Genomic DNA, 18,758 nt, shown 5'->3' with positions numbered 1-18,758 from the left:
TTATTATTATTGCTCGGTGGCCAACAATAGTCCGGCCCTCCAATGGTCCGAAGGATCGTGAACTGGCCCCCTGTTTAAAAAGTTTGAGGACCCCTGGTCTAAACTCCCCCGAAGATGCAAATACCCTGGAGTTTCCAAAAGACTCTGAAATATCCCTTGACTTTATCCAAAGTGGGCCATAACTGATATAACCCTGTAAAACACCAGTCAATTAATGAATATGCCAAAGTCAAATTTCTCTTAATTTTTCTAGACTCCTCTTATGTTTAGAAGATAAATGGCTGGTGCAAAATGAAATTTGGGGTAACATTCATCTCCTTGTTTTTGATTTGACTGTATAAATCTTAAATATAAACATGGAGGTTTGGAATTGGCTCATTTGATTTTATTAAGAAGTGCTTTCAGATTTCAAGGGTTTGGGATGTTGCAATTTCACAGTGCACTTTTACTTTCATTTAGCAAAAATAGCTTTTCAAACTCAAATATTATACTAATGTTCTTTTTAAGAACCAGATGATATGCTTGTATAATATTTGAGCTCTTCTATCAGATGAAGACTATGGCTATGTTAGCAATTTGAGAGTAATTTGACCTTTGTCAAAATTGACTGAATTTCAAATGTATGCAAAATTTAATTTTAGCTGCAGTATCTTCCAATTATGGCTATCACAGTCCACTATCCTTAGTCTTCTTTAATATTTGTCCTCCTCCATCCTCCTACTTTGTAGAAATGTTTTTATAGAAGCTGCTGAAGCAGTATTTTTTTATTAGCAGCCTGGGAGTGAGAGGCAATAAAGATTTTTTTAAAAAATAATCCCTTGAGTTTCCTCTTAATTTCCTGTGGCAGTGCCCTGGCTCCAATATCTGCAGACCAAGTACAGAGGACTCCCCAGTCTTTTGTTCAAGCGAAAGCTTTTTTTAATACTAGTTAAGAGTATTCCACTAGCCATGTGACATTCCCGATTAACAAAGATGCTTTTTAAGGATGCAGTCCAAACTTCAATGGATTCATTGCAGCGCTGCAAGACTGTAGCATTAAATCGATTATAGCTTGCAGGTGAAAATAAGGCATACAGTTCCTCACATCAGCAATTAAACTTAACAAAAAGGTACATGAAAAGTCCACTCCATCATCCCAAAGGATATCTAGTGAAGTCTGGGAAGTTTTGCATAATGCTGTCATGAAAGCAAACTCAACAGAAAACAAGTGCAGCCACTTGCTGGATCGTTGTACTTCTAACAGCTTGGTTTGCAGGCATCAGCAAATGAAGCTTTCCCAAGTACACAAAGAAGCATCATCACCCATTAAGTGTGCACTTTTTTTTTAAAAGGGAAGAGTAGGTTTTATGGTTTTATGGTAAGAGTTCAGAAGCTGTTCACGAAATTTATTTCTTTTGCATGCTGCTACCCTTTAGTTGAAGAGACAGTGTGCCTTGTGTCAAATTATGCACAAGATTGTGTATAAAGCAGAGCTATCTCAGCCATTATTCTCAGTGAGTGACTTCCTAAAACAGTGGAATTTAGTACAGTAGAGTCTCACTTATCCAACACTCACTTATCCAACATTCTGGATTTTCCAACACATTTTTGTAGTCAATGTTTTCAATACATCGTGATATTTTGGTGCTAAATTAGTAAATACAGTAATTACTACATAGCATTACTGTGTATTGAACTACTTTTTCTGTCAAGTCTGTTGTATAACATGAAGTTTTGGTGCTTAATTTGTAAAATCATAACCTAATTTGATGTTTAATAGGCTTTTCCTTAATCCCTCCTTATTATCCAACATATTCGCTTATCCAATGTTCTGCCGGCCCATTTATGTTGGATAAGTGAGACTGTACTGTAATAGCAATCTGTCAGTGGTTCCTACTGAACTCTTAGGTCCTCATCATACTGATGCCCAGTCCCCCGTTTTCCCCCATTTCGCCAGTAAAATGGAAGGCATGCATAGTGCCTTGTAGCACCCTCCCTCCTTCCCCTATCACATGGAGACATCAAGGCAGGGTATGTTGGCATCCTGTCCTTTCTCCCATTAGACAGGGGAAAGTGCAGGAAGCCATTTTGCTCCATTGCCATTTCCCCCATCAGACAGGGAGAAAGCCCAAAAACCACAGGTGGCAAAGAAGCTTCTTGCTGCTACAGTCATCGATGGGGCAGGTCCACGGCCTGCATCATATGATGGCCCTGATAGCACTTCTGGTAGATCTTTTGGGGGGAAACTTGGTTAATCCAGTTTAGTTCCTTGATAAGAAAAGTCAAAGGATTCTCCAAGGTTTATCAGAAATTGTGGAGTAATCTCACTGCTTCAGGGCAGTGTGGATACTGGGTCTATATTGGTCCACTGTCCACATGGGGCATTACTGCCATCCCCTTTTCCCTGAACTCCACTCATCGGCACAGAAATCAAGGGCAGACTTGCTTTTGTAGCCACCAAATCCCTCCTCCTTCTGGTTGTGTGGACACCTCTGCTGATGTCAACATATGTGACTGCAGCAGCCAGAAACTTGCACAAAGCTCTGCAGTTGCCTGGGAGTAGCTATAGCAACACAGGATCCATCTACACTGACGATGTGCAGTGTTCCCTCACTGCTTCGCGGTTCACTTTTCGCGGATTCACTGTTTCGCGGTTTTCCAATAAACTCTAAAGGACTATTATAAATCATAAAAAATTCCAATTTACAGCCTAAGGGAGGGAGGAAGGAGAAGCCAAATGGAAAGAAAAGGACCCTAAGGGACAACAAGAGGAGAAGGAGGTAATTTATCAACACACGATTGGTTGATAAAAACTTAAAATAGTGTATAACTACTAAAATAATGTATAAATATTAAAATAAATATAGCGTCCCTACTTCGCGGATTTTCACTTATTGCGGGTGGTCCTGGAACCTAAGCCCAGTGATAAGTGAGGGAACACTGTAATGTACAGTACAGGCAGTCCTCAAGTTACAAAGAAGATAGGTTGTCGAGGTTTGTTCTTAAGTTGAATTTGTATGTAAGTCAGAACAGGAGCATTCCCTTCCTAGGGGTAGATTTTTCTCACTTCCTGTTGTCTCACCCCCATTCTTAACTATGAGACATTTGTAAGTTGGCTGTTTGTAACTTGGGTACTGCCTATACTTTTAAACCAGTATTGAAGAAAATGGTTTCATTGTGCAGATGATTAGATTTACCACCTTATCACACTTACAGTCCCCGTCCCTATTTTATGGGCAGCCACCGTAAATTTACTGGGAGTCACGGCTGCCACCAGACAATTTTTGATCATCAGTCCTCCCCCCACCCCTTTCACAGAACTACAGAGCAGTCGCGAAATTCAGCAGATCTGTAACCACGGGGGGAAATCGTGAATTTAGTCAAAATAGGGCTAAGGACCCATTATTTTGGCTTAAAACAACCTGTGGTGGTATCCGTGACAGTCTCCATTCTGTTTCGGAGCTTGCCATGGTGAAAAGGGGCGCTCTGATGGGCAGTCCTTATAGCGAGCTGTCATCCCTCTTTACAGAAGTGCTTAATAACTCCTTTCCTTTTCAAATTTATTTTTTTTAATTATTAATGACAGATATAGCATAATAGAGGCATTGTAGAACAAAGAACAGACAGTTTTCATTTGCTGGTTTGTTCCTGTTATAATATTGTACTTAACAGAGAGCTGTCATCCCTGTTTATAGAAATGCATGATGACACCTTCCTATGGAAAGAAGTGGTTTAAAACAACATACCTGTTTCCAGGGTCCAATGGGTTTTGATGCAGAACAATTGGATCCCATGGAAAGCAATGGTTTAAAACTGCACTCCTGTCTCGAAGATCCAAGGGGTTTAGATGCAGAACTATTGGATCCCATAGAAAGGAATAATTTAAACCAGCATATCTGTCTCAAGAGCCCAATGGGTTTTGATGCAGAACTATTGGATCGATCCCATGGAAAACAATTGTTTAAAACAGCATCCCTGTCTCAAGGGTCCAATGAGTTTAGATGCAGAACTATTGCATCCCATGGAAAGGGATTCTGGCTGATTTGCATGAAGAAAAAAAACTGGGAGCTGAGACTTATTGCCTATGTGTGATGAGGAAGATAGGTGCCTACAGGGAAGTAGTAAAAGTCTGATAAGAGGAGAACGAATGAAAATGAGTGACAGAAGATTGGAAGGTACAATCAGCTCCTGATCCTTCTCTGTACTTAAGTTAACACTGCCTCTCAATATTGCCATTCTGATAATGTCCTTAGTGTACGTTTGGGGGATTTTTTTTTGTATGGCTGCTGGTTGGTGTGGACGGGATTATGGACAGCGAGTGTATGGTCCTGCAGGGCTTATGAAATCTTTGCCCAATTGGACTCCAATCTGCTGCCATTGTGGGTTGGGGATATTGTGTTTGGTCACCTCCAGCCAGTGTATACATAACCACATCTTGTGCCATGCAACAGCCCTGGAAGCATTTTTCATCATGTATTGAAGATGGCACGGGAGAACCAAAGCTGAGATGATGGTGGCACTGGCTAAGCTGCACAACAAAGTTTTGACTGAGATGAAATTTGGACAAACTTCTTTGCTTCTTCAGTTGTCCTGGGATTGGTCTACAAGCCCAAAAGGACAGTTGTTAGACAAAAGCATGCATTTCGCTATCTGTAGAAATTGCCCTCCTGTTGATGTATTCAGTACAGGCCCAGATGGGGGAACTTACATGCTCACTCATGTTTTCCAGCCATAAACTAAGCAGCTCTGGCAGAGATTAAATATTACAAGGGAACATGATCAAAATCTCCAAGCCATCATAAACCATGGAAGCTTTTTTATTATTTTCGGGCAGGTATTAAAACCAGTTCCTTTGTCTGATGAGGTATTGGGTGAGGTAACGCCAAAGAACAGAGGCGACTGAGTGCAGTTATATAAAAACAGTAGTCTGAATCCTTTTCAGGGAAAAGTTGTTTCATTTCTTGCAATATTTAGTATCTAAGAACAGGAAAAGTGCTACAAGAAAATTGCTACAATTGAAAGCCCACATTGCATTGCTGAATGAATTTTGATTTTTGTAGCAAAAAAAAAAAAAAAACAATACACAAAATCTGTTTTAATGGCTCTCTTTATCCCTCAGACCTGGAAATGGCAAATATTAAAAAGGATTGTTAAAATTTATAGCTCCTGCAAGAGTTGAGGGCCAGGAAGGGGCTATAAGAAGGAGCACTTAGAATCATAGTAGAGTTGGATGAGAGCACATGGGCCATTTAGTCCAACTTCCTTCCATGCAGGAAAAGCACAATCAAAGTACTCCTCATAGATGGTCATCTAGTCTCTGTTTAAAAACTTCCAAGGAAGGAACTTCCACCATACTCCAAGGCAAAGAGTGCCACTATTTAACAACTCTTTCAAGAAATTCTTCCAGGAGAGCAAAAAAACCAAACTTTGCCTCTTCCTAATGACATCCTTTCAAATATTGAAGGTTTCATCTCAGCCTTCTTTTCTGCAGGCTAAACATACCCAGCTCTTTAAGTTGCTCCTCATTGGGCCTGGTCTCCAGACCTTTGATCATTTTAGTTGCTCTCCTCTGGACACCTTATGGCTTGTCAATATCTCTCTTAAATTGTGGTGCCCAGATTTGGAAACAGTATTGCAGGTGAGGTTTAACCAAAGCAGAATACAAAGGCACCATGATTTCCCTTGATCTAGACACTATACTCCTTTTGATGTGGCCCAAAATCTTATTGGCTTTTTTAGCAGCTGCATCACGCTGTTGGCTCATGTTCAACTTGTTGTCCACTAAGACTCCCAAGATTTTTTATAGATGTCCCCCATCCTGTATCTGTACATTTCATGTTTCTGCCCAAGTGAAGTAACCTACACTTCTCTTTGTTGAAATTTATTTTGCTAGTTTTGGCCCAGCTGCCTAATCTGTTGAGGTCATTTTTAATTATGATCCTGTCTTTTGGAGTATTAGTTATTCCTCCCAATTTGGTGTCATCTGCAAACTTGATAAGCATGCCCTCTAAACTTTGCCCTCATCTAAGTAATGAATAAAGATGTCGAACAGCACCTGGCTGAGGACCGAACCCTGCAGCATTCCACCAGTTACGTTTTTCCAGGATGAAGTGGAACCATTGGAGAGCACCCTTTGGGTTCGGTTACTTAACCAATTACAAATCTACTTACATACAGAAAGGCAGATAAAGAGCCACTCCCAGTCAAATACTCCAGAAATTGTGATGTCTATAAATGGTTTTGGCTACTGTTGGGATCCTCACCTCCCAAAGTTTAGGAGAAAACAGTGTTCTGATATTGACATGATACAGTCCTTCTGATTGTAAAGGACACAATAGAGATGCAGAACACAGAAATGTTTCCTTTTGGAACTAGGATCTGCCCTTTAGAAAAACAATGTTGCCAATGCTACTGTGCCTACAAGTTGTCAGTAAGCAAAAGTATAACCCTGTCTTTCATGATAGTTCAGATTTGGGAACTAATATTCAAAGTAATATAGGGTGAGGCAGTACACAACTTTCCAAAGGCAGCTGAATGACCTCGTAAATAAAAAGGATTGAAGACTACAATGGACGGTTTTGATTTGATTTAGCAAAGCTTTTTCATGTCTTTAAATCTTTGAAATAATGGAGTTATCAAAATACATTCTAATTGTTTGACTGCTTTGAAACATTCCTTTCTTACTATCACAGGGTGAAGAGATGGAGATTGACTGATACGGGGAACTCCTATTTAGTTCTGAAAGACAACATGTTATCCTTTGATCCTGTTGTGGATTTTATAATTTGTACTGGATATGATTATGGTTTTGATTATAATGTTTATTTTTATGGTGTGTTATTATTTTTTTTACATGTTGCTCACCACTTTGAGTCCTGATCCAGGAGAAAAGTAGGATAGATATTTAATAATAATAATAATAATAATAATAATAATAAGAAGAAGAAGAAGAAGAAGAAGAAGAAGAAAATCGCACAGACAGACTACAAACAGAGGCACAACTATATGGCCCAAATGATTAATTGGAACTTATGCCTCAAGTACCACTTCCCAGCAGCAAAGAATTGGTGGGATCACAAACCTGCAGAAGTATTGGAAAATGAGCACGGAAAGATACTGTGGGACTTCCGAATCCAGACTGACAAAGTTCTGGAACACAACACACCAGACATCACAGTTGTGGAAAAGAAAAAGCTTTGGATCATTGATGTCGCCATCCCAGGTGACAGTCGTATTGAAGAAAAAAAACAGGAAAAACTCAGCTGCTATCAGGACCTCAAGATTGAACTTCAAGACTCTGGCAGAAACCAGTGCAGGTGGTCCCAGTGGTGATGGGCACATTGGGTGCTGTGCCAAAAGATCTCAGCTGGCATTTGGAAACAATAGACATTGACAAAATTACAATCTGCCAACTGCCAACTGCAAAAGGCCACCCTACTGGGATCTGCATTATCCGAAAATACATGACACAGTCCTAGACACTTGGGAAGTGTTCGACTTGTGATTTTGTGATACGAAATCCAGCATATCTATCATGTTTGCTGTGCCATACAATAAAATAATAATAATAATAATAGTCCTAAATGCTTGAGAAGTGTTCAACTTGTGTTATATATATATATATATATATATATATATATATATCTCGTTTGCTGTGTCATACTGTGTTTTTGTGTCAGTAAAATAATAATGCATTCAAATAATGTGCTTAAATGATCAAGGTAGGATAAGATACATTTATTAGTGCTCATGCCCTTCACCCTGAAATCTGTTGAAGATCATGACCTAATCACTGAATGTGATCAACTAGGTCACCAACTGTAATTGTACACACATATGCACATGCTTGTGCACACACAATCTGAGGCAGGAGAGAGGGAGGGAGAACAGTTCTTGTGAAACAGAACATCTTGTCTGACAAATTAAATTCTCACAATCTAAGCTTTCATTTTTCTTTTGTAAAGGTTACATCTCTTACCAGAAAGCTTTAGAAGGTCTCCTTGAAAAGGTGAAGCTGCCACTGCACCTGTGGTGAAATTTCTCTATATCGCATTAATATCTTTGTGATTTCCATTATACTTTGACCACTCTGGCCCATTCCTTGCTTGCTCCTTTCATACTGTTGTTTCCCATCTCAAAAAAACAAAACAAAAACAAAAACACATGCTAAAATAATTCAATAAGTATGAATCTTATTAATACAGTATATACATCTTTTTGGAGGAAAAGTAAAAATCTTTTCTGGGGCTATGACCTGTTCTAGCTGTCATTGATTCAGTTCTCTTAATTCTCCTGATCATGACTTCTTTCTCAACCAACGGTAATCATATAGATAATACCAGACTATCAATGATTGCATGGATTCTTTGTTGGAAATAATGCATTGACAACATTATTGTGTACCCTCTGAGTGGGAAATTTCCACCCTGTGGGCAAAATCCAGCCTGCAGAAACTTCTGGTCCAACTCATAGAAACTTTATCAACATGGAAGGATTATAACATCTCAATGCCACATTAACTATCATGGCTCAATGCAATGGAATTATGGGATTTGTAGCTTTGTGAGGTTTATCCTTCTGTTTGAGCGCCACAACAAAGTACAAATCCCAAGATTACAAAGGATGGATTTGTCAATTAATGTGGTTCTACAGTGTAGATCAGGGCTTCTTTTCCACTTGTGACTTCTTTCTGCCTGAGATTTTTTATGCGACACCGAGTATATATAAAAATGAAACATTAACTGATAATAAATCAGTATTTGTGAGGCTTATTAAACAGGATGATTTTCCTTTTTGTAGAGTAAGGCTGAAACATTTTCTGCAGAGTCTGCTGTAAATGCTGCATGTTGTTGCTAGCAGATTTGTGTTAATGGGTGGTGTTCAAAAACCTTTTACTGTTGTGAAATTTTGTGTGACCCCAACATTGAGCTAAGGGTCATTTAGGGCCGGGTCCCACAGTTTAAGAAACAATGGTGCAGATGGCCACAGAGGAACCTTATGTAGATTCATTCCTTGCAGTCAATTGTTAGCAGATGTTGTCAAAAAATGGTACTCTCTAAAATAGGAATTATATAAAATCTCCCTTTGAATGTTTGCCATTGTATATTTTGTTGTGAGCCATCCTGAGTCCCTTTGGGGAGATAGGTAAAGGTAAAGGTTTTCCCCTGACGTTAAGTCCAGTCATGACCAACTCTGGGGGTTAGTGCTCATCTCCATTTCTAAGCTGAAGAGCCAGCGTTGTCCATAGACACCTCCAAGGTCATGTGGCCGGCATGACTGCATGGAGAGCCGTTACGTTGGGGAGATAGGGCGGGCTATAAATAAAGTTTCACTACATTAAACTGGCAGAGCCACAGCCTTGCAGTGTCTAGTGGGCTGCTTCCTCTGCCTCATTTTCTTGGTGCCCCAAAACACATCCTGGGAAACAGACTGGCTACATACCAGAGATAAGTTGCATAATTTATTTACTAAACATATTGCCTTGGGAAATTCAGCTAGAAAGGAAATGGCTAAGCACCTCAATCTCCCAGAGATTATCAGAGCGAGTCAAAACCATACCTAAGATTTTTTCATTCATGAACTTCCAGAAGTCAATTTCATTCGTAAATTCCAGATTCTGTAAGCTCAAAAAAGCCAAACAGGCAGTGCCCCCCCCCTTGCTCCTTTCTATAGTTGTATCCTGGAATATCAGTTTAGCTGAACCTGGATGTATATATGAGTCCTGTTCGGGGTGAGAAAGGTGGGATATAAATAGGATAAATAAATACATAAAATAAAATCTACCTAATCCCATTACAATGAGATAGGGTCTCCAAGCACACCCAAAGCACTTCCACAGATGAGATCCTTACTAACATTATTGACTGAAACTTTTCCATTGATGAATTCCAATTTCATTGATCTCTTTTCTGCTGTCATTGAGAAGCTTTTCTGGCTTTCATTGATACTTGATGTATCACTCAATTTCTTGTTGTCTTTACCAGACCCACTCCTTTATGTGTACCCAAGCTAAATTATTAAATCAATCAAGAATTCACCAAATTCTGAGAGGTCGTCTCCCTCTGAGGAATGGAACAATGAATGGACTTAGACTTCAAACCAACAAGTGACAACTGTTTATTTTACACAGGGGAACACCACAGGGGGACAATAACCAGTGATGACATGGGGGAACCCCAAGCCGAGAGGACCCTAGATCCTAGCTGTGCCATTTCTCAGCCAATCAGAGGCTGGCTGGGTATTCCAAAACTGAATATTCTCTGTATTTCCCAGTGAGGCATTTCAGACCTTTGGGAGTATAGACATCATTCTGATATTATTTCAGGCCTCTATTCTTTTGCCTTCAACCCAGTTCATGTTCTGCTTTGACCTTTGGTGTAGCATAGTACGCTGGGCTCCAGACCCACAATCTTATTGGATACTGAAATCACTCAACACAGAGAGGGGCTTTTTCCTTCTAGGGCTCTCACCCAGTAATTTCAGGAGCAGGAATTTCAGGAGATTCCACCTGAACATTAGGAAGAACTTCCTCACTGTGAGAGCTGTTCGGCAACGGAATTCTCTGTTCCGGAGTGTGGTGGAGGCTTTTTTTTTTTTTTGGGGGGGGGGGGGGGGTAAACAATTTATTAATGATATGTTACATAACAAAACAGCAAATTATAGCAGATAAAGTCAAATAATAATCTTTTTGAAATGTACATGCATATCTACATTAGTCAATCAACCGGTTAATTCTAACATTAAGTACATATTATTATCAGTAATTCAAAACATATAGAATGGCTCTTTCTACAAGTTATCCACTATTTTCAATCTAGATTTCTACTCATTTTTTAAAAGAAATTAAATATAAGAGTGCACCCTAACATTCAAACAAAGACATACAAATGTGTTCCACAGAACAGACCCTACACGCACCCAAAACCCCTATCCCACACAAAATAAAACCCCTTCCCCACCCGTGCACCCTTCACCATGACTTCCAACCCTAAAGCACTATGAAGCCTTTAAGCCAATTTATCTATCCTTGTTAATAGTAACCCTAAATTCCTAATGGAACTCCTCTATATTACTGACTCTATTCTTTGGAGGCTTTTAAGCAGAGGCTGGGTGGCCATCTGTCAGGGGTACTTTGAATTTGATTTTCCTGCTTCTTAACAGGGGGTTGGACTGGATGGCCCATGAGGTCTCTTCCAACTCTATGATTCTACGATTCTATGATTCTAGGTTGAGTTTCAGTCACACCTACTTTATTTCTTCTTATCTCCTTCCTCACACAGGAAGGAAGAAGAAGGAGCAAAGCTTGCCACACTCTCATTTAGTGTTTGCAGGCCCAGCCTAAACTCAGGACTCAACAAGTGCAGAAAAAATGCTCTTCTCTTCTGATATGGGATAGGGAGAGCAACTGCATCCACAGGTGAAATCAGACCGCAAGGCCATATCCAGAACATGGAATTTTGTTACTGTTAAGCATTAGAAATGGGTAAAACAATGCATTGCCATCAGGGCCGTAGCCAGAAAAAAATTTCGGGAGGGGTTTTGAAAATTTCGGGGGGGGGGGGTTGAACCCCTAGCACATACCCATCCTCGCTACAAACCTGTCAATATCTGCTTGAGATAGTGCCTAGAGGGACTCTTAATGTTTTGCATCTCATAGACTTAGCATGGGGATTTGGTTAACCAGTTAAAATTCATGAGTAAACGAGATTTTCGGGGGGGGGGGGGGGGGTTAACCCCTAACCCCCCCCCCCCTCACTACAGGCCTGATTGCCTTCAACACTAATAGAGGAAATCAATACATTTAGTTAGCATGTTAACATTATTGAAACCTTTAGGTGGAACACTCCATGATATTTACAGAGAACAGCCTGCAAGTTGTCTGTTCATCCTAGGGACACATTTTGTTTTTGACAACATCAAAAAGGTTTGTGTGTGTGTGTGTAAATTTAAACTTGCTTTATAATGCTCATCTATTTTTCCTACATATGCTACAGAGCCCATAATATGATTGCTGCCCAGAAATGGTGTGGCTCACAATATCAGGTAATTGTCAAGAAAAGCTGTTCCAAAGCATGCAATCTCATTTTACTATCTCTTCACTTTTGCCGTTTGCCTGCTTCTCTTTCTTTCTACCCTCACTGATATATGCTTCACTCTTAAAATACCATATTTATAAAGTTTAATAAGGAATATTATACGAGGACACTTACCCACTGCATGTACTAGTAGATAGCTACAAGAATCAGTCAGTGAACATTTTCAATCAAAAACAATATGCAAAATATTTTTATGTATAACTGAATCACTGCATATTTTCTGTCTCCACCACGCAAGATGTGTGATCTGTAGGCATCATTAGTGTAGAAGTTCCAGAATCCACCGTTTCTGTTTTCCATTTCCTGGCGAGATGTGAACAGGCGAAGGCATAAGAGGTAGGGAAAGAAAAGGAACGCGACAGTTAGCAGCTGCCCAGCTATATCCTTCAGGTCTTTTTTGTCAATCCCCTGCCCCCTCATTCCAAATTTTACAAAGCACTTCAGCACAGACAGATGTTTATACAGCACATCATTCTGCAGAGACGATTTTACCACACAATGTGGTTTAGACTTTGTTGGTTTAACTTGTTGAAGTATAGACTTTTCCCTGGCGTGCTTTGAATCCTTTAATTTGTGTTTCAGTATGCTTTTATGGCATGTTTTCAGGAGAGCAGCATAGTAGACTATACCCCCAAATATGAGCCTTCCCTTTAGGTACTTTGCAGGGCAGCAATTGAATGAATGTATGTTGTACAATATTTTTACCATGCCAGCTGGGGGATTACATGAAAAGTATCTTACACAAAGGGGCCCAGAACAGATTGCTCATGGACTATGTGTGACTACGGTTTGGCTGTCTAGCCTAGGAAATGCCCACAGTGTTGTGCATATTCCCTCTCCCTTATTTTTTTTCACCAATGATGATTAGTTGTACATTGCAGAGAAGATATATTCTATCATGTGCATCCAGGTCTTCTGCAGGACTTTTACTTCAGTCAGACAGAATCAAATGCAACTATTAAGCAAAGGTCTTTTTCAGCAGCCACCCACAGATTGTAGAATTACCTGGTGGAAGAGCTCCAGCAACTGGATAGTTTGTCTGAATTTTAAGCAGTGTTAAAGACAAATCTCATCCTGTGGTCTTATCCAGATGGCTTTTCAATTACAAATTTTAACTTTCTTTTTCTAAATTCCAACATTAGTTTTTTAAATATGTATTCTTTTAAAACTGATGCTATGCTTGTTTTAACTGATAATGCATTTTTACTGGTGTTCATGTTTGTAAACAATTGTTGTGTTTTCATCTGTTGTTTCCCAACCTATAATAATAATAATAATAATAATAATAATAATAATAATAATAATAATAACAACAACAACTTTATTTTTATACCCCGCCCCATCTCCCCGAAGGGACTTGGGGCGGCTCACATGAGGCCATGCCCGATACAACAATCAAAAAACCAATCACAAAGCCATAACATAATTAACCCAATAAAAACATCAACATCAATAAAAAACGATCATTAAAATGAGCAAGAATCAAGCAATATTAAAATCAGGGGACTAAATTCATAGATCCCAGGCAAAGTGCAGAAAATGCCAAAATGGAGACAGGTAATTTCACAGTTAAAATGGACAATAAAGTGCAGAGTAATAATGGTAAAACATCAGGAATGGGGCGATTATAGAATGAACAGACAGGTCAATCCAACAACAATTAAATGTCAAAGGCCTTTTGGAAGAGCCAGGTTTTTAAGCTCTTCTGGAAGGAGAGGAGGGTAGGGGCCTGCCTGATCTCCCTGGGGAGCGAATTCCAAAGCCGGGGGGCCACGATGGAGAAGGCCCTCTCTCTCGTCCCCACAACCGAGATTGCGAGGGTGGTGGGAACGAGAGAAGGGCTTCCCCCGACGAGCGAAGAGAACATGCGGGTTCATAGGGGGAGATGCGGTCTCTAAGGTAGGTGGGTCCCAAACCGTTTAGGGCTTTGTGGGTAATAACTTGCACCTTGAATTGGGCCCGGAAAGTAAATGGCAGCCAGTGGAGCTCCTTAAACAGAGGCGTTGAACGCGCCCTGTAATCCATAAAGAGAGGCAGGCAAGAAATTGATGCTACTGCTGCTGCTGCTGTTGTTGTTGCTGTTGTTGCTGTTGTTGTTAAAGAACATGCATTTGTATTTGTATACATGTTGTATAAACTGGAAGTATTCCTCCTCTCCTTTCCAAATATCACATCACAACTTGTTATTGAATCTGTTGTCAAAATATGCATTTAATGAGTTCAAGAATGTCCTATTCTGTTTCCACATCATGACATGGAGGTGATTCTGGATTCTTAAAACCCCCTTGATCTCTGATCCACCTCTGCCCTACTGTTGTGATAAATAGTTGGGCAGTCCATAATTCACTATGTCTCAAAGTAGCAACCTAAAGGCAAGGCTGGTCAACACCACATATCTAGAGTGTTGTAACATGACTTCATGCTCTGCCAGCATCCCTGAAACCTTGTTTTCATTTAAGTGCCCACTGATTGGCAAATAATTAATAATTACTTGGTATTGCATTGTTACCAAGATTCGCTTGGACAAAGTCTAGATTGCCAATGAGGTAGTAATCCATAGAATTTCCACGTGTGCAGAAAACCACAGGCACATTTGTTTCCATTACCCTGTATAAATAAGGGTGAGGGGAGAGATGGGAGGGGGTGTGAACAGAAAAAGCTTGTTGTAAACTTCAAGCTGTCAAACCCTATCCCTTGCTTTATTGTGAACAGAAGTATACACACAAGTTTGTAGCTTGGTGGTAAAGCACAGCTTTTTATGATAGATATATTCTACGAGTTCTTTTATGTGATATGGGGGAGGGGACTGCACTTATAAATTATTTACCTAAGTTGTAAAAGTCCAAGGAAATTGCTCTGCTTATATGTTCACAGCATCTAAATCCAGGAGTTTATGGAGGTCTGTTCAGGCCTTGCATTGCATTGGTCTCTTAAAACTTGGATTGTTCCTCTCTGCAGTCCTTCCTTTCTAAAGGCCACTTAATGCCTGGCATTAAGCTATCATAATTCTCTGTGTCCACAGCTAACTATATCTTTTGAGGACCTAGTCCAGAAACGTAAAGTTGACCTTCCTTTCCCCATATTTTTCACTTCTTGTTCTTGTTCCTCAAACAAATATTTTTGTATGTATCCCACCCATTTGCTTCTTTTTAGTGTGAATCATCCTGGAAGTGGAGGAAAGCACTCATAAAGGTGGAAGCATCAATGATCTGATTTAAATTCACTGTGAATATTTCCGGGCTGCCAGATCAAAAGCTGCCACCAATCGCAATGGCAGCTGGCTTCACCAAAACAACATCCTGCAAGGAAAAAGATTTTGCACAAACACATCCAAATGTCTTTCTTTCACACTTCTTACTATCGCTGCTGCGCAAAATGTCCAGATTCACCCACTCACTGCAATGCTAGCCAAAAATTAAACGAATTGTAGAAATCACTCAACAGTTTTTATTTGACAATCTGCCTCAAAACAGAGCAGTTACATGAAAATTACAAGTTTCAAAATTATATTTATAACATCAGTTTCCCCTCTTTTTTAGCATACAAATGTCTAATTGACTTTTCAACCAGAGATTACCCTAATGGGCTCTGCGGTCACCATATCTGTCCAGCAGCAGTTTACACCAGGTAAAGCATGGCAGATGTACCCTTTTATCTCTACAAAACTATTTCTGTTCTCCATGTGTTTTAGCTTATGTAATCAGCAGCTCCTGCCTTTGGTCAGAGACTTGAAAATACAGTAGAGTCTCACTTATCCAACACACATTTATCCAACGTTCTGGATTATCCAAGCCATTTTTGTAGTCAATGTTTTCAATATATCGTGATATTTTGGTGCTAAATTCATAAATACAGTAATTACTACATAGCATTACTGCGTATTGAACTACTTTTCTGCCAAATTTGTTGTCTAACATGATGTTTTGGTGATTCATTTGTAAAATCATAACCTAATTTGATGTTTAATAGGCTTTTCCTTAATGCCTCCTTATTATCCAATGTATTCGCTTATCCAACGTTCTGCCGGCCCGTTTATGTTGGATAAGTGAGACTGTACTGTAGGGCATTATCATGGAAATATATGTGTGATGTTCTTCAGCAGTATCACTATCATTCCTCTTTTGCTTGTATAAGGATTGAATAAGGGAAAGAACTTCAAGGAATTGGAAATTATCTGACATTTTCTAAGTGATAACACAGGTAATACTTCTGGCCTAGCCACCTGTAAAAGAGTTAAGCCTCTGTAATTAGGATGTGATGGTTAATGCAATGGGAGTAGTATATAGGTTGTAGTTATACAGAGTAAGTTTGATGAGGGTTGGATGTAGATCGGAAAGTATGTTGGAGAATTACTGCTGTGAGTAGTGAAGAAGAAGAAGCTGTAAAGTTTGTATATGTGCTTTGTCAATTGCTGCATTGAAGGAGAAAGAAAAGCCTTCCTTCTTATTTGGGGAATAACAAAAGTATCTGCGCGTCTTGTTGTTTGAGTAGAAAACCACTACAACTGTATTTTTGGATATCTGGTTCCTTAAGCAGAATTAATAGCCACTTCTGCAAGAACAGTAGCAGTAAATTTATTGATTAGCCCTTAGGCCATATCACAATACCAATCGAAACGAAAAGGCTTGATAAAACATGATTACACACCAAATAGTAAGTTAAATAATACACTTACAACAATACAGTAAGTAAATATGATAAAAATAAATATATACATCACGTTTCTTTATCACTCCTACAATATACATATGTTGAGGTTATGTGCTATATATCAGAGGAAGGGACGGATCGCTTTGCTTAAAAACAGAGCAGTTTTATATGTTATTTTTGGGTCTTGGCCACACATAAAATATGTTGTTCTGATGTGGAATTTTATGATGGTATAGAACCTCAGACAAGAACTAGGTAAAGGTAAAGGTTTCCCCTGAGATTAAGTCTAGTCATGTCCAATTCTGGGGGTGGGTACTCATCTTCATTTCTAAGCTCCAAGGTCATGTGGCTGGCATGACTGCATGGAGTGCCGTTACCTTTCTGCCAGAGCAGTACCTATTGATCTACTAACCTATTGATCTACTAGGTTGGCAGAAGCTGGGGCTAACAGTGGGAGTGCTCCCTGGATTCAAACCGCCGACCTTTCGGTCAGCAAGTTCAGCAGCTCAGCGGTTTAATCTGCTGTGCCATCAGGGGCTTCATAGAAACACATAACCAAATTACATTGGGTTACATCTAATACATGAATAATGCATAAGTGGGTGCAGAATATTGACTAAATATAGAATTAGAGGAATGGGGAAAATGTGATGGAAGTATGTTGTCCAATAATTGAAGATTGTTTACAAATGATGTTAAGATGGCATCTAACCTCCCAAAATCTCAAAAAATGTATAAAGTAGCAAATCACAAACACTGGAAATGGAGAGTTCATGTGTTGGACATAATAATAATATTACAATACACTTTATTTATATTCCGCTTTATCTCCCCAGAGAGACTCAGAGTGGATTACAGAAACACATATAAGGCAAACATTCAATGCCTTTTACACAACAACATACAATACACAGACAAGGTAAAGGTCTTACCCCTTTTCATCCCTGGCATATGGAGGTGGTGCTCAACTCTGGCCATGAGGAGTTGCTCTTGTTCCATTTTTCCATGCTGAGGAGCCTGTTGCCGTAGATATCTCCAATTGTGTTGCTAGCATGTTTTGCATATCTTCATGGGTTGCCCTTTTACCTTCCCGCCGAGGCGGTGCCTATTGATCTACCCACATTGCATGCTTTCAAATTGCTAGGTTGACAGGAGCTAGATTTGACAGTCAGGAGTTCACCCCAACTTGTGGCTTTGAACTGCCAACCCTCCGGTCAACAGATTGCCTACAGCTAGGGGTTTAACCCACTGTGCTACCAAGGCCCCTCAAAAGGGCCCTGCAAAATGGGAAAGAAATTCATTGGGTAATCCAAAAAATTCTTAAAACAAGAAACAACTTAAGAAAAGAAACAACAAGAGAAGACTAGGCTTGTTCTGGTTTGGAGTTGAATGATCAAATTTAAAAAGGAAAATGAGAGAATACTGCAATGACAGAAAAAGAGAGCGATACCAACTGTAGAAGATAGGCAGTGAAAATGTAGAAGCTGATAGAAATTGAGTTAACAATGTTCAAGGAGAAATCACAAGTCAAGTATGTTTATGTTTATGTGTGTATAGGCATTGTTGCTTTCTTCATCTGTTTTTTTTCTCTTAAAAAATTGATTTTCAAAAATGGCAAAAAGTCCCACAAATAAGACTGCATATGTGCCAACATTTCACAGATGGCTGAGCAACATCAGAACATGATCAAGATTACAAAAGTTATTGAAAAAGAACAGAAAAACCCGAAGAGGCTGTGGGAGTTTGTGTTTGCCTGGGAAAAACAGGATTCTGATTTGTGTTGTTGAAGGCTTTCATGGCCAGAATCACTAAGTTTCTGTAAGTTTTCCAGGCTGTCTTACCATGTTCCAGACTTATTCTCCCCTGATGTTTTGGCCACATCTATGGTAGGCATCCTCAGAAGTTGTGAGGTCTTTTGGAAACTAGGCAAGTGGGGTTTATATATCTGTTGAATGTCCAGGGTGGGAGAAAGAACTCTTGTCTGTTTGCTCCTCTCACCTCTACAGGAGTCTACCGTATACCATATGCAGCTGT

This window comes from Anolis carolinensis, chromosome 4, assembly GCF_035594765.1.
Source record: "Anolis carolinensis isolate JA03-04 chromosome 4, rAnoCar3.1.pri, whole genome shotgun sequence".
In the NCBI taxonomy this organism is placed as follows: domain Eukaryota; kingdom Metazoa; phylum Chordata; class Lepidosauria; order Squamata; family Dactyloidae; genus Anolis; species Anolis carolinensis.
This window is presented reverse-complemented; position numbering follows the sequence as displayed.